We start from the raw sequence: 25000 nt of genomic DNA, 5'->3' as shown, positions 1-25000 counted from the left end.
TAGTGGTTGGCAAACTATGGCATGGGAACCAAATCCAGCCTGACACCTGCTTTATAAAAAATAAAGTTTAATTGGAACACAGCCATAGCCTTTCACTTCCATATTGTCTATGGCTGCTTCTGTACTAAAATGCAGAGTTGAGTAGTTGTGAAAGAGATCATACAGTCTGTAAGGCCTAAAATATTTACTGTCTGGACCTTTACATAAAAATGTTTCTGATGCCCGGTCTATGGTTAACACTAAAGTAAGAGTGGTTCTTTTAAGTCAGATCATGTCTTTGCTCTGCTTAAACTTTGTGACTGGCTTCCCAGCTTAGAGTGAACAAGGAAAAATAGTCAGACATAGCAATCAGCTTCTGGCTCTTCCTGCCCTGCCCCAGGTGGTCTCCTTGCTGGTCCCAGAATACGCCAAACAAGCACCTACTTCAAAGTCTTTGTCCTTATGGCTCCCAGGTCCCCTCCCTCACCTCCTTCAGGTCCTTGTGCAAGTATCAGTGATTGCTGTATACAAAATAGCTGCCTCCTCCCCTTTGCTGCTTTGTATTTCTCTGTAGCACCAATCAGTAACTGGCCTACCACAAAATTCATTTCTCTGTTTACTCTTTTTCCTCCAACTAGAAAGAAACTCCACGAGAACAGGTATTTTTGTCTGTTTTGCTTGCTGCTGTATCCTTAGCACCTAGAAGGATATCTGGCCCCCAAAATACATGAAAGAGTGAGTAGGCAGTTCACTGTTTCTCTAACCACATATGAGCTAGAAAAAATGCGGGCAAGATATGGTTCCTACACTAAGTGATAAGAAATATAATCAAATAATTAAAAAATATATATGCCTGGACATAAGAGGATCAGACACATGGAGATAAATGCATGCCCTCTCTCTCTTCTTTCCTGCCCATCCCTATGCATCCATTCATCAACCCAATCATCCACCTGCCCAGCAAGAAAAACATTTATTGTATTAGGAGAAGCATGGTGGTCTGAGGAAAGTAGTCAGCTCCAGCCATAATTAATGTTGAAAGGCTTTTTGGAAAAGTGTTGTACACGATGGGGGCAAAACCACTGTCCAAGCTGGGGATACTGGAGAAAGGAAGACATTTCCGCAGTTATGATGGCTTAGACCACTGGTCTTCAAATTTCATTCAAAAGGTATTTTTTCTATAAGAAATCTTACGGAACTCCAATATATAAATAGAGGTCTTTGATAAAGTCTTCTTTTCCTGAGGAACCCAGAGAGATGTTACCTTCCCTTTCTCTGACCCCTGTTCTCCATGGCATCAGAGGCAACTCTGTCCTTAAGACTCCTTAGAACACAGTTTGAAAATGAACAACTTCTAGAAATGAGACTTCAGAGTTTTCATCATTTTCATAATTCCAAAAACTTATTAGAAGCTAGAAAAAATTAGGAAACCAAAAATTAGGAATCTGGCTTGGTAAAATTAAGACTATGTCCCATCATAGATGTCATAGGAGATGTGATAGACATATAACGAGACATGCGTTCTCGGCTACACTCCTAGTTCTGCCTTAATCATTTGTCGTCTTATTATTATTATGATTAAATGGCAGTCAAGGTAAATGAAAATGTAGACATCAGCAGCAGTAACTGGATAAAGATCAAGACTCTAATGCTGCTGACAGAGCAGACACACAGCCAGGCACGAAGACGAGCTCTTATTGCAGTTCTGACTGCAAGGACTGCTCTCAGAACAACCCTTTTACAATTTTCCTTCCCCTTCTTCATATCCTATTGCGAATATCTGGACATACGCTTCTGGGAAAACAGAAAGGTCCGCTTTTCTGTTAAATACTTTAGTTGCTTATCAGTCTAGGCAACTGTTTGAGCTCACCTGAAAAGTTAAGTGATAAATCACTGTCATTTATTACCACCAATCAGAAAAAAAAAAAAAAAAAATGCAATTTATCAACATCATACTACAAATACTGAGATAGGAAGTTTCATATAGTACAGGAACATGTTTACACAAAGTTTGGGAGTCCTATGTTGTATTGATTGCTTTAAACAAAGAAATATTTCATGTGTGTGTGTTTGCGTGAAAAAAAAATATATATATATATGTATATTCTACGTTTATACTGTACCTGAACAAATGCTTCTATTTTTCTTTTTCTAAAAAGTAAAACTAAAATTAAATTCATCTCCATGCCTTTGTCAGCAACAAAGAACTCTTAACCACCAGAGGCAATACCATAATATTCAAGAAAATGCCTTCACCTTGGGCTTTGACATCGGCAAAGTGTTTAAAGGTTAATTACCTGAAAGCTTAGGGTAATTTCACTGGATCAAATAGATAAAGTTATTTTTATCTCTTAAGTGTACATTTTAAGGCTAGGCACAGTGGCTCACACCTGTAATCACTTTGGGAGACTGAGGCAGGAGGATCACATCAGCCCAGGAGCCTGGGCAACATGGCAAAAACCCACCTCTACCAAAAAAAAAAAAAAAAATTATCTGTAAGTAGTGGTGCATGCCTGTAGTCCCATCTACTCAGGAAGCTGAGGTAGGAGGATAGCTTGGGCCCGGGAGACGGAGGTTACAGTGAGTTGAGATCATGCCGCTGCACTCGGGCCTAGACCATAGAGCGAGACTCTGCCTCAAAAAAAAAAAAAAAAACCCAAAAGTATACATTTTAAATATGATAAAAATATAAATATTATAGCATAACAGGCCAACTATCAACACTGAGCCACAGGGAGTCTTTGTTCTGCTACTCTATCTGCAGCCTCATTTCTAACCCTGGAAACTCTATTCAGATAGCTTTATTCTAAATATCAAGTAACACACATTTACGTTTTCAGGACTAGTTCACACAAGAAATAAAACTTTTCATTGATGAGAAACTGACCGATATAATGCCAACTTCTAAGTGGTACAATATTTCTTCTTGAGTTTTCTTGAGCCAAAATATACTGACAGCCACATTTCAAAATTGAAGAAGAATTTTAGGATGAAAACAGATATAGTAAGGAGGGCCAATTATTGTTCCCTTTGAATGAAGTTGTTAAACTTTGTATATTTTTGTAGAGAGCTTTCAAAACAGAAGTAGTGCTGTGACCAGTCAATTCAATTAAGGCCTGCTCTGATGCCAGGTTAAGAATCCAAAGTCCACATACATGGTTCTCCCATTCCACATCAAGATAGCCTTTAAACAAGTCATAGAAATTAGCACTCAGGAAAAAAAAAGTTTAATAGTATCAACAACTGCCCTCTGCTCTCCAATTCAAGTCCTAACACAACAAGCCACATTTACATTTCTTACCATCTAAGAACAGGTGGCCTTAATTAATTTATTAATTAAATAACCCAATACCACCTTGCCTCTAGACAGTAGTATATATAATATACATCAAACCACGCTCCAGGAAACAATCCCATGTGGTCATAGTACTGAGCAGAAAATGTATAGAAAATATTCAGACACAAGTTGGACTTGTTATATTTATATACCTGTAGTATTGGACAATCAGACTGAAGATGTTGGAGAAGGAGAAGATGGACAGGAAGAAGAGCAGGAGGAGAAAACAAACAATATCTTTTGCACGTAAGTATATTATGATTTTTATATCAATGGCAATGAATGATAAAAAGCAACATAATAGTAATTAAATAATCCAAATTAAAATGACGAAATTCTATTTTCACAAATAAGCTACTCAGTGGTTTCATTTTTTCTTATTGTGAGTTAAATTTTGGTAAATTTGGTCTTGTGCTTGACAGTGTATGGCAGTCTAAAAGGAATATAGACATATATCTCCACAGCAAATAGTCTTCATCCAACAATTTGACTCTCTATATCTCTTTATAAGTAAAAAATCCAAAATATGGAAAAAAGATATTGTAAAAAAAAGTCTATCTTAACTAACAACAACAACAACATATATTCTTTGGCTTAAGACTCCATACTGTATAATTTGACATATTTAATTCTTATTTTCTGATGTTGTCTTTTTTTAAAACTAGACCGTAAACTCCTTGAGGGCCACAACTGCATGCTTTTCATCTCTCTGTGTTTGGCTGTTGGTCAGTACTCATTATTTGTAATGTACAAGTCAAATCAGATAACCAGTCAGTAACTGAGATGGTTTTCCTAAGTGGTCAGATTATGACACTGGAGGGTATTTCTAGATGTCTCTTCAAATACCCACAGGAATTTCGAATTTACTATGTAGATCTTTATAAAAGATCAATTCCTGGCATTGTGCTAGTGTTTTATACCAGTGTTTTAATGTACTTCAGCACACATGTCAAAAAGATAAGGGAATCAAGAATGAGCTCTTAGAAATCAAAATTATTTTATTTTAAGTTCTGGGATACATGAGCAGGATGTGCAGGTTTGTTACACAGGTAAACATATGCCATGGTGGTTTGCTGCACCTATCAACCCATCACCTAGGTATTAAGCCCAGCATACATTAGCTGTTTTTCTGGGTGTTCTCCCTCCCCCTATTGCCACCCTGACAGGCCCCAGTGTGTGTATTTCACCTCCCTGTATCCATGTGTTTTCATTGTTCAGCTCTCACTTACAATTGAGAACATATGGTGTTTCATTTTCTGTTCCTGCATTAGTTTGCTGAGGATAATGGCTTCCAGCTCTATCCATGTCCCTGCAAAGGACATGATCTCATTCCTTTTTATGGCTGCATAGTATTCCATGGTATATATGTCCACATTTTCTTTATCCAGTCTGCCATTAATGGGCATTTGGGTTGATTCCATGTCTTTGCTGTTGTGAATAGTGCTGCAATGAACATACACATGTATGTATTTTCATAATAGAATGATTTCTGTTCCTTTGTGTATATACCCAGTAGTGAGATTCCTGGGTCAAATGGTAAGAAATCAAAATTTTGATTGCTGAAAAACATTAGTGAAAGGATTAGAAGATAGAGTCAAAATCTTCCAGATCATAAGGACAAAGACAGAAAGATGACAAATATGAAGGACAGAGAAGAGACGCAGAGGCTCAAGTCAGGGGACGCAATATCTGACTGATAGGAGTCCCATTAAGAAAGACCAGAGAAAACCTAGGGAAAACACATCAAAACAATGCGAGAAAAGGCTCAGGGCCAAAGGGAGGAGTAGTTTCCAGATTACTCTAAGTACCATTCAGGATTAATAAGCCCCAAACATCATTATGACATTTGAGAACACTGAGATGAAAAGAAATCCGAAAAGTTTAATGACAGAAAACAACATTGAATCTAGACAGAGAATTCCTTTTTTTAAGGCTTGTATTTCTTCTCCCAGCAAGAAAAAACAAAGATCAAAAACTTGAGGGTTAAGAAATTATACAAGAAGGTTATAGGTCAAGTTTGAAGCAAACTAAATGTTGTATGGTTTCAATCAGTGATAAAATTAAATAAAGAATCTTCATTTGGCCTCTTGCATTTGACCCCTTTCACAGAGAGACACAGGGGTCAAGAAATTGGAAAAGAAAAGTATGTAATCAGAGCATCCCAACTGGCCCTTTGTTGAAAAGTATTTGCATATATAGCATAAACACTGCTTACTGGCTTTCAATTTTTACTATCAAGCTGAATAGGAACTATGAGAGATTTCATAATGGTTACAGAATAGCATTACTAACAACCTTAGAAATAGGAAGTAAATGTACAGTTTACATATGTTGGAAAGTAGAAAGGTGCAGAGAGCTAGAGAAAAGGATACAGTGCCTGTATCTTCAACTCATGAAGCAGATTTTTAAATACACTATGTAAAATTACCCAAGGACACCAGAAGGAGAGCTTTTTAAAAAGTAGTATCATTAAAAATTTCTACTGAGGAAAATTATAAGACATAGAGACATTTCTCTTGATTGAGACTGTTGAGATTCCTTTATATTTGATGCAAAGTCCGTACATTAGTAATGAACAATTAAAGATCAAGAAAAAGCACATGTGCATGTTAGTCTAGTTTACAGAAGGCATCTCTAGAAACTCACATGAAGCACCACTTAGGGACACATTGTGCAAGGACAGAAAATGTGTCATTTAATTTACAGGCCAGATAAGATCATGTTCATTCTGACATTGTATCCCACAAGTGACTTGGGAGGCTTATGAAGGCGTATTTTGGTATGAGCTCATCTTTAGAGTGCCTCTGTGCTTAACATGTACTTTCTCATTTCAGATGGAGAGGAAACTGGCTGATGCAATGACCGTGCCAGAGAGGCCTCCTCAAAACGCTGGCTTTGTTGGGATGGGAACAAGTCCCAAACACTTAGTACTTGTCTGGTCAACTGAAAGAGCTGGTAACACCATTTCTTTTGAAATTCTTTTGTTCTTCAATATAAAATGTTCTTCCTCTGCTTCCATCAGCCTATACTTTTGCAGGACTTTTCTTCCAAATAGTCAGGCCATGTTATTCATATTATTTTGATTGTCCTTGCCTGAAGAAATGATTTTGCAACTACATGAAAAGTAGAAAGGCCAGCACCATTGATCTCATTTTTTAAATGGATAAAAAGGTACAGATGTTAAATAGTGACATTATCACCATAAAGTAGCACCGGAATTCCTGTTTTCTGACTTCCTAAAGAGTTTCTTTTTGAGCAACAGCAAAGTTATCTCATGGCACTTTAATGATGTTGCTGTAGAAGTTCAAAAATTCAAGCCAGAATAGTGATCGTACAACCCACAGCAAGTGGTCATCATGGGTTTCCAGTCCTGAACTAGTTTAATTCAACCTGTTTAAAAAATAAAATGAAAAACTTGAGCTCCAAATGTAAATAAATAAATACATATATATGTATGTGTGTATATATATGGATATATATGTATGTATATATGGAGATATATATCTCCAAATACATACACTTTCCCTAAGTTTACCTCAGAAGAAAACTAGCTATTTTTAAAATTAACATTAGAATGAAGGGCCTTTGTATTGACTCTGAACACAGAAAGTTAGGAGAGAGAAGGGGAGAAAAAGAAGGCGTATGGAGAGGGAATGTCTTTTCACTTACTTCAGCAGGATTCTTGGTAAGCATCACATAACACAACTGTGTTTCTGAAACATTTTTCATATACTTCCTAAGTATTTCACGAACTCATAGGAACACAGGGGGGAAAGTAAACTTACATAGGGCAGGAAAAAGAGAAAAGTTTTTTGGTGGAATTTGAATTAATGAAAGTCCAAATACTCAAAAATAACTCTGCAGTCAGATTCCAGGACTTACTGGATGTTTTCCCTTCTAAAGAGTCCGAGGGTTACAAAAACTTCTTTCCAGGGAAAACAACGAAACACAAATGAATCCTGGGTTTTTCCTTTGAGGGAAAGTTTATTGTAAATAGAATTGTAAGGGAGGGAGAAAAGTGCCTATAACGAGCTCTGGCATTAATGAAAGCTGCAGCCACCTTCAGAGCTGGTCCTGTCTGTCAGAGAGTCAAGAGTGCCCTGGAGGAGAAGTGCCTCCCACCACAAGAGCCACGTTTGCCAAATAGAAAGCAAAGCCTGGGAACTCTTCCCCCAGAGCAGTCAGCTTTGGTTCCATTTCCTACCAGAGCAAGCAGACGGGAAGCATTTCAGCCTGACAAAGAGGCACGCAGAAGCCAAGGCTAAAAGTAGACTGCCTTTCAGAGGTTCTAACACTGAAAGAACGGAAACCATATGGGAATTACTTTATTATTCAGCTGAAGCCTTCAGGTGGCTTTAAATTAAAAGGAATATTGTCAACCACATCCCTGGGCTCTTTTTTTTTTGGTCGCCTTCTCCAACCCTCCCCCTCTTTTCTTTTTAAACTTTACAAGCACTGATTTAGCAGTGGAAATTCCCCAAATATAAATTAAGCATTATATCCACCCAAGAAATTCTTCCTGGCACTTAACCAGTAGTCCAACATTAAAATCTCTCATATAATTCTTGGGAGAATAAATTACAGGGGGTGTGTGTGTGTGCGTGTGTGTGTGTGTGCGTGTGTGTGTGTGCAAGTGCGCGTGTGTACATACTTTGGGTTTTTTTCCTTCTTTAGAACTATGCTTCATTATATAAAGATACTCACTGACAATTAGACATACAGTGTCAGAAGGGATGTAATTTCCCTATAGGTATTTAACGATACTGAAATGTAGGTCACACCCCTAAAAAATGATGCCCAATTTTTTGTGCATCAATAACTACCACAAGTATAGATTTTCCACCGCTGCTGCCACCATCACAACTGTGAACATCCCCTCCACAGCCCAACGTTGAGGCCTTAATTCCTATAACCCTAAAGAGATAAGAATGCTGACTGCATTACTTAGGACAGGCTGGATAATGCTGTGGGAACACACCACCTCTACCTAAATCCCCACGACTTGTAGTAACTGAAGCTTACTTCTTGCTTACATGACATGTTCTACCTCGGTCGGGAGGTCTTTCCATCACAGCCCCTCATCACGGGACCAGACTGTGTAGGCTCTCTCTTGGCCTGTGCTTCAACCAATGTAGGGGGAAGGGGGTGAAGCAAATCACACGGCGACTCTTAAAGCTTCATCTGGGAAGTGATACATGTGACCTCTGCCACATTTCATGGCAAGCCACTTTCATGGTCATGCCTAGACTTAAAGGAGGCAAGAAAGTACAACTGTACTGAGTATCCCCAAGGAAGGCCATCAGGATATCTGTGAGCCTCCCTAATGACCACAAGAGTCTCACAAAGGCTTGAAAGAAACACACACACACACACACACACACACAAACACACCCATACCAGAGCACATAAAGACTATCATTTGATTCCTAAGGCACACAGATCTTATCTTCTTCTTTCTTACATTCCTAGCGCCCAGTGCAGGGAACTCAATGTCTCCTTGACAAAAGAAATAACAGAGCAGTGGGGCCAAGTGTCTCTGATAGGTCTCACTTCTTAGCACCCCAGGGTTAATATGGCAGGTTAAGCTGGAAATTTCTTTCTGCTTTTAAAAACAGTGATAACAACAGGCTGGGTGTGGTGGCTCAGGCCTATAATCCCACACTCTGGGAGGCCGAGGCTAGCAGATCAGAGCCCTCGAGTTTGAGACCAGCCTGGCAAAACCTATTCTCTACTAAAAATACAAAAATTAGCTGGGCATGGTGTAGCACACCTGTAGTCCCAGCTACTTGGGAGGTGGAGGCAGGAAAATTGCTTGAACCCAGGAGGCAGAGGTTGTGGTGAGCTGAGATCATGCCACTGCACTCCAGCCTGGGTGACAGAGCAAGACTCTGTCTCAAAACAGAAACATAAAGAAAAAAAAATGGAAAAAATGAATGGGCGACATCATCTGTGTTCTTTAAGTACATCTCTGGTTCTCTATAGGACAGTGAAGGAGTGTTTAGTCTCTAGTAAACTTATTGAGACAGAAATTCATAAAGATACATAGAAGAGTTTCCTTGCTAGTTACTTAAAAGAAACCAAGAGAATATTTTATCACTCACCTACCCCTTAACACAAATGCAAACTTTTTTTCCCATTAAGCATTCAGGGACAGAGTATTCCATTTTAACTCAAATAAGTCTCTCTTCACTTAGTACATACGAAACAGCAAAAGAGTATCTGTATAAATCTTTGCTTTCCCAAGAAATAGTCCAAAAAAAATATGTTATCTTAGAGAGAAGCTAGAAGGTCAAATGGGAAAAGAGACACAGAAGAAGAACCTTATTTTCTCCAGCTCAGAAATACTTCTCTACCATTCCTTCTCTGGTACATTAACCTCGCCCTATACCCTGAACTTTTAATGAGGAAGAGTGAAAGAAATTTATTGGTGGGAGACTAAGGAAGCTTTTAGTAATGTTAGAATAGTGCTTACTGTTTACTAGATACATGGAGAGACTTAAATAAAAAATTCATGCCAACAGTATCTGTACAAGCAACCAGCTGTTCTTATTTATTCCAACAGACATGGTCACATAGAACTCCAAGCTCTATTATCCAGGTTCAGACGGCCACTCTGGCAACAACTGCATAGGGTTTGAAGCACTTCAGGTCCCAGAACAAGCCCTTCGTTTCACAGAGAAGTGCTGAAGATAGTTTATTCCAGTAAGAACTCAAAATTCTACCCAAAAGCTATCACCAGGGTGAAAAACAAACAAACAAAAAAAAAAAACAAAAAAAAACACCTCACCAATCTTTCAGGCTCAGCTCCTAAATTAAACTTTCTTTCTCCCTCTCATGCCCAAGACTAACCAGAACCCACCATCTCTGTCATCAATGACTGACTCCATCACATGAAACAGGACCAGAGGCTGATAATCCCAGTTTAGCAGAGTCTCTCCATGGTAAACTTTGAGAGAATTCATATCCTCCCATCCTAGAGTGACTTTGTATACAGGCATCTCATTTGAAAGGTGTGTGAGCACTCTTTTTTGTTATTTTTACTTTCTGATCAATACCAGTAAATGCCTGAGAACTGTATAATTATGAGAAAGCAGCTCTAAAGAATACTAGCTTTCATGTATTGAAAGGGACTAGTGCAAAGGCAGCAACTACAGTAGCAACTGACATTCATGAGTGTTTTCTAAAGCACTGGGTTTTATGCCACAAGCTTCATCATCTCACTTAAACCTTAAAATAACCCTATGACATGTGCTTAGTAATTTCATTCCAAAGAGTGCAGTATGGAAAGAAGTTGGGGGAAGGCAAGTTTGCAGTGAAGAGACTTGGCACTATGACCTCAGCCAGGTGATCAAGGTCAACATCTATAGTGATAGGTCATGGTGATCATAGGTACTCTTGATATGATGGTGGAGAATGGTGCTTCACCTCTGTGGTCTTCCTCTCAAAAACCCATAACCAAGTCCAATCATGAGATAAATCCCAATCGAAGGACGTTCTACAAAATATCTGACCAGCACTCCTCAAAACTGTTAAGCTCATTAAAACAAGGAAAGGCTGAAAAAAACCTCATAGTTCAGAGCCATCTAAAGAGACATGACTACTAAATGCAGTATGGTATCCAGTATGACCTTGGAACAGAAAAAGGACGTTAGGGAAGAGCTAGTGAAATATAAAGATCAAAAAAAAAAAAAAAAATACTCCAAACTGTGGAGTTATTTAATAGGAAAGTCCCAATGTTGAATTTTTAGTTTTGACAAGCATACATAATAAAGTAACAATAAAAGAAACCAGGCAAGGGATGTAAGACTACACTCTTCCTATTTTTGCTACATATCTGTAAATCTAAAACTACTTAAAAATTAAAAGTTTATTAAAAAAAAAAAAAAACTCTGAGGATGATTCTCTTATCTCCATTCTAGAGATGAAAAGTTACAGGTTCAAAAAGTAACTTATCAACGTTATAATACAGAGCAAAAGAACCCTTCAGATATGCCTACTTCGCATTTAAGCAATCAATGGAATAGGGCTGTGGGATAGGCCCTTGCATGAGATTTATAAAAACTACTTAATGCCAGATACATGCTGAGGAAATTAAACTGAAAGAATGTATTTCACTTACATTCCTCGTAACGATATACTTTTATTTTAGCATATACTCTTAAGGAAAGGGGCCATAACATACTTTCTAAATATTTCAGTTTTATTTTCCATCACAAATTTCAATTACTCAGTCAATGCTATGTGATGATCACATTTAAACAAAATTAGCTTAGGATTTTGCCAAAATGTTGACACTTTAACATTCCCCAAGAGAAGGCGGAATCAGCCAATAGACCTTTCACCATATAATGTCCTATCTTTTAGCTCCTCTTACTTGTGATACCCACATTTTCTCTTCTGATACACTAACTAGATATTTTGGTGCTGGTGAACTCAGCCTCCTGCCATAACACAGGATCAATGGGTTATAAGTTAGAGTGCCCTTCAAAAGAGAATGACTACATCAGTATAAAGAAAGCCTAGCTTATACTCTGAGTTTCTTCAGATCCTGAGACATAGAAGATCAGCTGTGGCTGCTCTAGAAATCTGAAGACAACTAAATGCCCTCTGAAATATAAATTCTAACAGTGTTATCTACCAAACCAGTGTTTCCCACAGTGTGAAGCCAGCCTCTCTGGGAAAACTCCAATATCCTCCCAGGAAGGCTCACGCAGTCCAAGACATATTCTTTTTTTCCTTGGGACTTGCCAAAATCAGACAGTAGGATTCAACAAATATTTCTAAATACTGTACTTAATATATTGTTCCCTGTGAGAATATAAAGTGAAAGTGATCCAACAAGTAAGAAAACAGGCTGCCTTCTGTGTGTGATTAGATTAGCCTGCCTAAAGACATGTTTTTCTCAATCTTGTTCTATTTACAAGTCTTTTTTTTTTTTTTTTTTAAAGGGCAAGTGATTTCTCGAATTATTGATTTTACTACTCAGGGCTTGTCTCAGGAAGAGCTAAATCTCTTTTTCTTCCCTTTGCACTTCAAACTATCCCAAGGCAATTCATTAAAGGCACCATGTCTGTTTTAACAAGAGGATAGGATGGAGAGAAGAAGGGGGAAGTGAAAATGACAATTTTCTCACAAAATCATAACAAAAGGGCAATAGAATAACCAATGGGCTAACTCTCCTGATTCAATGGACAATGGACATAGAGCCAAATCCAAAGTTTAACTTCTTCCCTTCACCAATCAATAGGAAAGAAAGAACCAAGTTCAAGAATCCATAATCATCCCCCCACACAGGCAGGCAGAAGGCACAGACAAGCACACAAACACACACATGAAAAGCAACTTTGACACATTGGCACTGACCCAAAACAAACCCTTCCTCTCAAGAATCTTTGCTATTTTTATAACTTATGAATAACGTTTTCAGAGTTTTAAAACTCAAAAAAATCCCTTTACTTTGGAGCCCTTGATGGTTCAGGCTGGAATTTTTTTTCTAATCTCACACCAGCAGAAGTCGTCATGTTAAGAGGTCATTTAAAGGATTAAACTTCTAAGATCATTTTCATGAGAAAGAGACTGGACATCAGGAGAAGACTTGTCCTTTGGGTAGATTCTTAGGGACTCAGAGAAGCATTTAAACTCCTCAGTGAACATCTCCACATCAGCCTGAATCCTGACCCTCTTCCAGTCAGACATCCCAAATCTAAACCTCCTATTTATAGCCTCAGAGTCTCAACATTCCAGGCAAGTGGACACTAAAGTCATCACACTCAATCTCCCCACCCCTGCAAATCCTGTCCTAACTTCCCAAAGGACACCTGCAGAACATTAAACCAAGATTAAGCATCAAAGCCAAAACCTCACAAAATATGGAAAAGTCAGATTGTTCAAAGCATTTGCAAATAAGCTTTCTAATGTCCTTTAAAGTTTTTCATTAATGATAACAAGTCTTCTCAATTTTTGCTTTTGACTTTCCAGACAATTCATGGTGTCAACTATCTACAGTACAGAAAAAGTTTCACACATTTAATATGTGAAACAGCATAAAGCAGATAAAACACATATGTAAAAATATGAAGCAAAATGTCAGTCTGACATCATAATTCTTTTTTTTTTTGAGATGGAGTTTCACTCTTGTCACCCAGGCTGGAGTGCAATGGCACAATATTGGCTCATTGCAACCTCCTCCTCCTGGGTTCAAGCAATTCTCCTGCCTCAGCCTCCTGAGTAGCTGGGATTACAGGCGCCCACCACCACACCCACCTAATTTTTGTATTTTTAGTAGAGACAGGATTTCACCATGTTGGTCACACTGGTTTGGAACTCCTGACCTCAGGTGATCCACCTGCCTCAGCCTTCCAAAGTGCTGAGATTACAGGCATGAGCCACCATGCTAGGCTGTGACATCATAATTTTTACATGCCCATATTACTTTCATATTCATATTACTGACTCTCTACTGGTAAAGCTACATTGATGCAGAATATCAAACAAAACGGATTCAGCAATTCATGTGAAAAGTACATAGCAACGTGACCAGAGTCTTGTCCAGTACCCGGCACGTAGAGGCACACAAATATTTGTGGAACTAATTAATCAATCACTAGTCTTTAGTACTTTCTGCTAAGTCATCGTCTAGGAAAAAAAGAAGAAAAGAAAAGAAAGAAACCCCTCTCCTTTCCTCGTCTTCACAAATATCTCTAGGTAACTTATGAGTATACTCCCAAAATGCTATTTCCATGTTTGCCATTTTCTGTATTTAATGTGCAGGTAATACACTTGAATGTTAGAAAATTAAAATAACAGATAGGCAAGATACAGCCATTTAATTATTCTCTAATCACACAGCTGTAACAACTTTTAGGTTTATATAAATCTCACAAACTATAATATATCTGCACATACTGAATGCATGAAACACTGACTTGTTAGTTTTTTAAAAAAACAGGGTCTTAGAGAAATCTACACCACTGCTTAATGCCTCAAGTGGCATTTTATTGCATATTTCTACTACAGTTTATTTGACCACTGTAATATTGTTTAGACATTTCTAGCAAAAAAAGTAAGTTTGCGATCAAGCATTCTTGTAGCTAAATTTTTTACACATTTGATCACTGTCTGAGAAAAAATTTGCCTAGAAGCTGAACTGCTGAAATTCTGAGTAAGAATATTTTGTGGCTTCTGATTTTACATATCATGAAATCATCTTCAGAGAGTATATAAAAAATTTTCCCCAAAATAGCATGTTTTTTTCCTTACCCAGAGTAATACTGGTTTTTACCATTATTCTCCAACTGAATCAGTTTAGCAGTTTAAAAGTATGTCTTGTTTTACTTTACATTGCTTAAAGAAAGGGTGATTGTTTCACATATTTAAATGTAAATAATATGTATGATATTTTGAAGTGTCAGTTCAAAGTAGACACTCATAACCAATAGCAGGTACTAGAAGCCTTGAGAGAGTGGCCACTTTTTACAAAGCACAATGTATATTGAAGTCTTGGTATTAACTGCGTCTGTATTTTTAAAATTAAGATTGCTCAAAACTTTTGTGAAAATTTTCTAAACCTCAATACATATCAAGATGGTTCAACAGGATGAGATACACATTTTTTTACTAGCCCCTTCACCTTATCAGCAGATACTTTAAAATGTCTAGATATTCACATTCTCTCTTTATCTCATGGCCCACTTGAGTTTTGCTTTAAATTGGTGCCTGTGTTGATGTATGCACACACATATTTACATATACATATATGTGTGTACACATATATCTGCTCTACATATGCAAACTCCACCTCCCGGTTTCAGGCGATTCTCCTGCCTTAGCCTCCTGAGTAGCTGGGATTACAGGTGTGTACCACCACACCCAGCTAATTTTTGTATTTTTAGTAGGGACAGGGTTTCTCCACATTGGCTAGGCTGGTCTCAAACTCCTGACCTCAGGTGATCTGCCTGCCTCAGCCTCCTAAAGTGCTAGGATTACAGGCATGAGCCACTGCGCCCAGCCTTGTGTGGTTTTTTAAAACCACTGCATACATAAATATTTGATATATGTTGATAGATACGTATACATACATATGCATACATACAGAGATTCAAGACCTTACATTTTCCCCCTTAGGCTTAGCAAATCAATTAATACTAATGTTTTCTTGTTTACTATTTTATCTTATTTCATTTATTTATTTATTTTTGAGACAGTCTCGCTCTGTTGCCCAGGCTGGAGTGCAGTAGCACAACCATGGCTCACTGCATTTTCGACCTCCCGAGCTTAAAGGATCCTTCCATCTCTGCCTCCAAGTAGCTGGGAGAAGAGGGGGATACCACCACACACAGTGAATTTAAAAAAAACTTCTTTTAGAGATGGTGTCTCCCTATGTTGCCCAGGCTGATCTCGAACTCCTGGGATCAAACAATCTTCCTGCTTCAGCCTCTCAAAGAGCTGGTATTATAGACCTGAGCCACCACACCCAGCCTCTTGTTTACTATTTTAAAGGAGTAATCCCAGGGGTATTCTCACTGCAAGACACCACAGAAAGAAAATAAAACACTATTTCTCCCAGATTCTTCTACTCGCCATTAAACAAGTGAGTAAACAGCAAAGAAGCCTACTTCAGAACTATCTGACCTGCTCACCCCACTGAGCTGCCAAGAGCTGCACCCGCTGTGTCCCACAAGCATGACAGGCTCAGCTCTGCAGGGAGTGGGCACAGCCCCACACAGTCATCGTAACCGACATCTGTGGGCAAGACGCCGAGGTACACCTCAATCACGTGTGCCTGTCACAGAGCACTCGCTCACGCACCTGCTTCAACCGTGTGAGCTCAGCCTGTGGGTTTTCCTTGATTGATGTTGGTGTAACTGCTTCACGCTCTCCGTGGGTGAAGGGAAGTGGGCTCTGCTCAGAGCAGTTTGTGGTGCTTCGCACTTCCACTTGACATTACACAAGGAATAGCAAGTTACAGAGGTAGGCACACGCCTGCAGGCTCTCCACACCCTCACTGACGGATGGAGAAGGCATCGAACCTTAAAATAAAACAACAATGAAATAGGGGCTTTGAGAACCAGGAAACAAGCAGGCGAAGGAAGCATCTGTCTCTTTCACTCCGAGCCAACCCCAGATGAGTCACATGCATGCGTGCGCGCACACACACGCACACACACCATGCCCACCAGAGGACCACTGATTTTACCACCTCTAGGCCTTCTTAGAGGCTTTTCATGTTTCCTGACTAAGCAAATTTGTTCTTTGCCCAAACTATTACAATATTCATGAAATCATTCTGATCTAGAAAAAAAGAGAAATAAATGACTATTTGAGCAAATTTCACAACTTTCAACAAGGTTCAATCTACCCTAACTAAGAACAGGTTTCAATAAATCGTGCCCATGTGCATAACTTTTCAACTTTTTTATATTCATTTCTTATTTTCAAAGTAAATATTCAAGTCAGTTAAGTTAAAACACCTGATTTTGGATCTTTGGAACCCGACAACTGCCATACAAGTTCCCAGGTGAGTGATCTGAAAACACGCCACGGTCTTCAGTCATCCCCACACTTGGCTCTCCTTTTCATTGCCTCTACTCCTCTACTAAGAGATTTGAGGCAATAACTACAATATCAGAAAACTTACTTTCTTATTAAGAAAGCCTGATTATAAGAAAAATCAAAGCAGAAAATATCTGCATGTGTTAGAAAAGCATATGCAAAAGGAAAAAATCCACCAATCGGATGCCCAAACTTGTGTGGTTTTTAAAAAATTTTTATTTATTTATTTATTTTTGAGACAGAGCCTCACTCTGTTGCCCAGGCTGGAGTACAGTGGCACCATCTCAGGTCACTGCAAACACCATCTCCTGGGTTCAAGCAATTCTCCTGCCTTAGCCTCCTGAGTAGCTGGGATTACAGGCGTGTGCCACCACACCCAGCTAATTTTTGCATTTTTAGTAGGGACAGGGTTTCCCCACATTGGCCACACTGGTCTCAAACTCCTGACCTCAGGTGATCCACCTGCCTCAGCCTCCTAAAGTGCTGGGATTACAGGCGTGAGCCACTGCGCCCCGCCTTGTGTGGTTTTTTAAAACCACTCCATACATCTCGTTGGTGGACCTAGAGAAGTTCTAGCAAAAATGTGACTGTTGCTTTCATTTGAGCTATGTGAAACTGTCTTTTTTTAACCCTTGAAATACTGACAATTTCAAGGGATTCACCTAAATATTTTCTCAGACTTACACATGCCACAATACTTTCGGTGATCAGGACAAAAGGTTTACAAAGGACAGGGAATCTTCATTCTCTGCATCCTCTCCTTTTCATCTACATTCTTTCCTCTTTTATTATTCACCGCCTTCATTCAAGTGGGCAGGAGCAGATGGAGGAAGGAATGGGAAGGGACCCTGAGCAATCACCTAGAACAGGACCTGGATTTCAGCCCAATTTTAGGTTCCAGAGGTAGTCCTATTCCTCCATTTACAAAAATGTCAAAAAACAAACAAACAAACAAACAAAAACCTAGGGCTCTGAAAACAGTATTTTATCTTCTCACATCTTCCCTTTCAGGGTATTCTGCTCTCATGTTGAGGTTCACTCACTCAGGGTGGGCTTAAGATCACATTTGAAATGTAACCGGTTACCTACAAACCTGGTTGGATTTTTGGACTCCATAACTGATCTAATCACAAGTCACTTTTTACCTTTAACATCTATTGTCTCCTACTGGTCCCTGAGCTGCCTTAACATTTTCTAGCCACCTTGCCTTCTTCTAGAAAGCATTTTATTGAAAGATGCAAGTTTTCCAGTCACTTTCAGAAGCAGAAGAAGAAACTACTATACTGGTATCCCCTTACCATTTTGAGACAAGACTATGCATTTAAATGAAATATCCACATCTAAAGGAAACCCATCTATGCAGGAAGTATAAAAATAGGGGGGGAGAACCTATATTTCTGAACCATGACTATAATAACCAGGTAGTCCCTGCCCCCAGCTGGTGTGGCATCAAAAGACGTACTGAAACTTTCTGATAGATGTCAAAAATCAGACATTAGAGAAATGATGCCAACTGAATGCAATACTGTAGGGGAAACATCCTTAAAATTTTTAAAGAATCTGTGTGCACAAAATGCTGACAAACCTTCAATGCAGCATTGCAAGCCTAACGAAAGCTACATTCCATGCCCACCTCTAAGGAAATCTATTAATTTCTATAGGGCTTTCATTTCTTTACCTTTCCTTCCATGAGGATTCAGCACATGTTCCATATACAGGATTACTGTCAGGCTGATTTTGAATGTGATTGGGGTGGGGTGTGGGGCAGAAACTTCAGGAAGGTAGATGCACAACTACAAAGCCTTGACCCCGTCAAAAGGAAACTAAGAGTCCACCTAATATGAACTAAATTACAAGATTCTTCTCTTTTCAAATTGTGCTACCCTTAAGAAATCTGTTTCTATTGGATTTTTTTCCATAGAAAAACTATATATTTTATATTGTAGAACAAAACCTGAGATATGGGAAGCCGAGGCACAAGTTTTCCCCTTTGTTCTGAGTAACAGAAGTGTTTATCAAATTTTGTAACATGCTCAATAGGACACTAAAGGATTGGTATCAACTCACCTATGATACACAGCAACTGAAAATGACAGTAACAGCAAATGTGTACAGCAATCCTCCTGTGTATGTACATAGTTGTTTTAGAAACTTTAAATATGCTGTTTTGCTTAATATTCCTTCTAGCGACCATGAGAGTGCGAAGTATATTCCCATTCTACTCTGGAGGAAACTAAGGCTCAGAAAGTTTAATAATTTCCCCAATTGATAAAGCTGCCTCTGAAGCTGAGATTCTAACCCATCATTTCCCAATCCCAAGGCTTGTCTCTTTTCTCTCCTGAACTTTTCTTGCAAAGGCCAATCTGTACAGTAACAGTGGGGGTAGGGGGTGTCAATGCTAGTGAATTGGAAAGCCCCTGCCCCGCCCACCCAGGAGAGGTATGGAGTACTTGGTATTCAGCCACAGCTGATAATGACCATGGGAGACCAGCGAAGCCAGATTCTGGCTTCTTTGGAAAAATTGACCAAATGTTTATATAAACATTTTAAAAATATTGGCAGCAAGTCATTTAAACATACATGCGCCCATGCATGTGCATACACACACACAACTCCTTATATGAGCAAACACTACATTTTTGAAGGATCGATTAAGCTCTCTGGTCCCCCAGTTTATGGTATCTGTCCTACCTCGCCTATTTCTCGTTTATTATATCCACCAGGAAGCCATACGATAGTCCAAAAGTTCCAATGGAGCCATTATTAAATTTATATTAGAGTTACAAGCACATTGCAAATCAAAATTATCCTCAAACCTACGCCTAGTTTCAGTTGCCTGAAAAGAGCCACAAGCTTTCACAACAAAAGCATTCATTTTATCCCATGTTCAGTACCTGCAAATGAACAATAAAACACCATCATGGCCACTAAGCAGGTCTAGTCTGTGGCAGTGACAGCAGCTCTTGGGTTCAATTAGCCCATGTTTTGCCAGATCCACAAACTAGTAAACATTTCACAAAAGGTAGATCACAAAAGCAAAAAGCACCTGCAGGAACCACTATCCCTATAACCTTTCTCGTCCCTCTTTCCCCTTCAAGTTTGATGATTTGGCAGTTCTGGAACTCTTCCGAGAGAAGTCAAGACTCACTGTGCCAGCCCCAGCTGTTCAAAGCTCAGCCCAATCTGTTCCATATAGTTGGCTGTATTCTAACAATAATGTGGCTACAGTTCACCTTCATTTGCTGCAAAGATCATTAACTATCCCTCAGAGAGATATAGTATTAAAGAAAGAGAGTGCTCGAGGCATAATAAATGGAAGTTCCTGGGTAACATAGTTCAAAAGAGGTAGGATGATGCCAGCAAGGCCACCTGACAGTTCCTATAGCCAGAGAAAAGGGAAGAAAACAGGAGCAGGAAGGAGGCAAAATCAGAAAGAGAAATAAGAAAAGCCAATGTGCCTGGCAAGAGTGTATGTTCATGTGAGCAGAAAATAGAGGAAAAACAGAACGTTTGAAATAAAGACACAAGGACATTTCATGTTAAGTCACAGTGGTGACATGATCCTACTTGTCTGGCAGCTCAAACATTCTATGACAGAGGTAGAAGTAAATTTGGAAGGAGAGTGAGAGCAGAGAGAATGAATTACAATCCTATACAGGAAGAATGCAGGATCCCCGACCTTTTTTAGTACCGTAAAAGATACTGCATTAAATGAAACCTGTATTTAAATCATGTATCTGACCTCCCATTCAAAAAGCTGCTGAATTGCAGTGTAGAGTGGGTGTATTTCTTCATTCAACTCATACATTCAGTTATTAAAGCCTTGCATTAGCCTTATTTGAGTCTTTTTCTCCAACCACTCCCTCTTTTTCCCCCAATAAGCCAGCCCTGTGAAAACACCCAGTGATCAGAATGGCCACTTCATAGGAAGTTCTGCGTGTTTAATATAAACACCTGGGAGTTCTTCAGTTGATAATGACAGCATCAAAGTCCATACTTGTTGTGAGTGAGTTGTAACTGTTATATTAATCCAAACTAAATTCCAGTCAATAACAGAGAGAGAACTGGTGGCTAAATGGGAGTTCTAGTGGCAGACTTCATTGTCTTAGGATTTACTTTCTTTGGAAATTCACAGGGTAATATTACAAAACAAACAAACAAACAACAAAAACAAAGCTCTATACGTGACATCTTTACTATTTTCTTTACCTTCTTTTCCTTTGTTGAATCAATCCCTAGAACAGTGGTTTTCAACTGGGGGCAAATTTGTCCCCCACAGAACATTTCTGGTTGCCACAGCTGGGGAGAGGAATTACGCTACTGGCATCTACTGGGTAGAGGCCAGGGGTGCTACCATATATTCTGCAATGCACTGGACAGCTTCCCACAATACTGAATGATACAGCCCCAGATGCCAGGGAACAGAGGTTGAGAAGCCCTGCTGAGAGTCATTTCAGGTATCAAACTTCCTTTTTTGATATACAATATGGATTTTAGGAGTGGTAGAATGGGAGCTGTTTGTTTTGTTTTGAGCACGGCTCACTGCAGCCTCAACCTCCCTGGGCTCAAGCAATTCTCTCACCTCAGCCTCCTGAGTAGCTGAGACTACAGCTACATGCCACCATGCCTGGCGAATTTCTGTATTTTTTCTAGAGATAGGGTTTTACCATGGTGGTCAGCCTGCTCTCAAACTCCTGGGCGCAAGCCATCCTCCTGCCTCAGTGCTGAGATTACAGGCTTGAGCCACCATGTCTGGCTGGAAGCATTTTTAAGTAACATTCTGTTATCATTAAAATACCTTCTCTCCACAAGGTAATAACACTTAACATAAAAGGAAAGGAAGGCAGGCGGCAGAAATTTAAAATGAACTTAGAATCACAATGGAACCCTGGTAAATCCCAATATAGCACCAAACTTTGCACAAGCCTTCAACCAGTGATTTAATTATTAAAATGCTTCCCATTGCCAAAAAAAAAAAAAAATCCACTATACTCCGATTCAATTTACCTAGGAGGATGCTTCAGAATATATCCACCCAAGACTGTGATGTGAAATTTGTATTTATAAAGAAGAAACACAGCCTTGGCCTCCTTTTATGAAGACACGCCCACGGGCACACCCACTCATACCAAAACCAGAGGACTCTATGTTCAATTAAATTGGCTCTATGTGGCCAGGGGCGGTGGCTCACGCCTGTAATCCCAGCACTTTGGGAGGCTGAGGCGGGCGGATCACGAGGTCAGGAGATCGAGACCACGGTGAAACGGTGAAACCCCATCTCTATTAAAAATACAAAAAAATTAGCCGGGCGTGGTGGCGGGCGCCTGTAAGTCCCAGCTACTCCAGAGCCTGAGGCAGGAGAATGTCGTGAACCCGGGAGGCGGGGCTTGTGGTGAGCAGAGATCGCGCCACTGCACTGCAGCCTGGGCGAACAGAGTGAGACTCCGTCTCAAAAAATAATAATAATAAAATAAATAAATAAATAAATAATAAATTGGTTCTATGTAAAAAGTCTCTAGGTAACACTTAAATTGGCATGAAACAAAATAATTCATCTGAGGTAGGGAAAAGGGAAGAGTTAGAAACGTCTTCCTGAAGGAAGACAGACAATTCCCCCAGCCACACCTGGAAACTCAAGAGCAGCCTTTGATGTAGTCATCTGTCTTCAGCCCAAAAGCTCTAGGGAGTTGACCTAACATTTACATGGCTTGGTAAAAAATAATTTGCTCTGAGGTAATTTAGTGTAAGCTCAGGTCATGGCCCGAACTTGCCAAATAAACAGAACCGCCCGGGATTCTTTCCAGTGGCGCTAGCCTCCAGACTGATGAGCTTGCTCACCTGGCTGGCTCCCTTCTTCCCATTGATCCTCACTCATTTCCTCTGGGTTTTCCATGCGTGTGGCAGGCTTCGGGCAGGGCTACATGCTCGGGCTCTTTGGCTTTGCTGGATTCCTCTTGGCAGTCACACTTGGACTCCACGGCTCCTGGGAAGGAAGAGAGAAAAAAGGAGGTGCAGTCTTGAACGGGGATAGAGCTGTGACCTCCCAGCCCAAAAAGAACATGTTTTGCCTTGCCGGGATGGGGAAACAGCTTTTGAAGTCTAGCCCAGGCCTCCCTGGTGCAGATCATCTACTAGCTATTGTTCCAGCACAGATTTCCACTCTACATAATAGAGACACAATGACAAAGGGATTCATTCACTGACTCTTTATTGAAGGCTCACTATACTCAAGGTACTGACAGCGGTGGAGAACATACTGGGGAAAGGCAGGCATGTGTCCTCAGAGTAGAAGAAAATATCCAAAAAGAAATTTTTATGTAAACAGACTTTGGGCTAAATGTTTCCTGATATGTGAATAGAATATAAAATATGAATTTGGTAACTTAATTGTTGAAACTGTCCATGTGTAATTTAGAAGAAAAACAGAGATCTAGTTTTGGTAAAATCCTAGCCACTCTCCAGATCCAATCCCAAAGCTGCTTTTGTAAACCACTGTTGACAGAATTTCTCACCTTGGTGATAGAGATAACACCAGGTTATTAATCTGTGGTTTCAAAAAAGAGAAAAATGAGTGGCAGGAGTACTGGACCATTTTTTATTAAAACCAGGTCAATTAAGGGAACCTTTACTAGCCAATATACTTATACCCGCTGGAATGCGTTAAAAAACCAAAATCCTGTCCAATTCAATCCCAGAAGAAAAACATGCAGAGAACAGCAATATTCAGCAATGAGTATTGAAAGTATTTTCAAGTCTAGGCAGAATTCTAGAAATTACTAAATTAACCAGTGATGTTGTGTTGAACAGAACTCTCATCCTGAATGTAATTATATTAAAACTTCTGACGATTTCTTCCCTCAACGTGCTATCCTCGGGTTATAGGAGGTTAGGGTAAGAAAGAAGGACATATGGATGGGACAAGGAGGCAGGGAAGAAAATACTCACAAAAAACCATATTCACAATTCAGCAGTTTTGTACAATGACAGATCATTCATGTACTATTTTTTACTCATGAAACTAAATTCATTCATTACTCAACATTTATTAGGTTTATTGGATAAATTATAGAAATGTAAATCACAAAATGAATTACATAACAAAATGTTGGTTTTTATTACATGCCAAGATTAATGTATTTTCTCCTCATGTAAATTTTCCTGGAATAAATACAAAGTTGATCATAATACTTTCAAAACATCTTCCAGTTTCCCTGAATTAGAAAACACTATGAACGATGTATTCAGGGGGGTGTGTGTGTGTGTGTGTGTGTGTGTGTGTGTGTGTGTATTTTTGGCATCATGCTCATATAATGTTTTGGCACCATGTTCTTTTATCTTACAAAATCATGTTTCATCTATCATTTACTAAACAAAGTTAACAATTGGAATTAAGTTGCTTAACTATAGTAACCAGTGTTAAGGAAGTTTTATTTACTTAAAAACATATTTTTCTGAACAAATATGGTGAGCACTACAGTTCTGTGGGTTGCCTTGGAGAATGTAACTAAATGCTACCAGTTGATACCTGTCAATTACAGTCCTTATGTAGTTTGTGGCACTTGTAATTTACAATAGGAAAATCATTCATTTTCCTAATGATCATGGACAAGTCTGCTGAATTTTTTATAACGTAATTGAAGACACAGTAAGTCAAAACATCTTCATTCTTCTCTTAGCCATCTGCAAGGTTTCTTATAGGCACAAAACATGATGTCAGGTCATTTTTATGAGTTTCCCAGGACTTATAAGTTATTTAGACATGAGTGTTTTACTGTCCTAACACAAAACTCTAAATGTGCAAATTTAAACAAACAGAGGAAGTCACCACATGGATGTACCATGCTCATGGATGATGGCCCACAAAAAAAGTTGGGAGAAGCAGTGATTTGGGCACATAGGTAGTGATCAAAGAGATATAGTCTAGTAGAATGGCAGAAAAATCGAATTTCCCCAAAAAAGTAATATGAAAATGACATAGAAGCAAAATGGTAGAAAACTTTCCATTCCATTGGGTGATAGTAAGCAGCTCAGTTTTTTTCCCACTGTCTCAGTATGGTTAAAGCCTGGATACGGATGGGGCACGTTAGACTACCTATTGGCTACTATGCTCACTACCTAGGTGATGGGATCTGT

At 39.2% G+C, this 25000-nt stretch overlaps 1 long non-coding RNA gene across 26 annotated transcripts in view; it reads right to left on the bottom strand.

Annotated features, from left to right (window-relative positions):
* Positions 1 to 25000, bottom strand: part of LOC110743051 — a 553234-nt gene that overhangs the window by 138065 nt on the left and 390169 nt on the right. For 24 of the 26 annotated variants that reach the window (XR_004184220.1, XR_004184216.1, XR_004184225.1 and 21 more), the window contains 2 exons: positions 22706 to 22850; positions 16124 to 16344 (listed from right to left, as the gene is read on the bottom strand). This is a non-coding gene — a long non-coding RNA (uncharacterized LOC110743051). The remainder of the gene's footprint in view (positions 1 to 16123; positions 16345 to 22705; positions 22851 to 25000) is intronic. The other 2 variants (XR_004184215.1, XR_002521457.2) reach the window with 1 other exon arrangement.

Source organism: Papio anubis, chromosome 6 (genome assembly GCF_008728515.1).
Source record: "Papio anubis isolate 15944 chromosome 6, Panubis1.0, whole genome shotgun sequence".
Classification (NCBI taxonomy): domain Eukaryota; kingdom Metazoa; phylum Chordata; class Mammalia; order Primates; family Cercopithecidae; genus Papio; species Papio anubis.
Note: the sequence above shows the minus strand (reverse complement) of the source record. Positions and strands in the feature narration are given on the sequence as shown.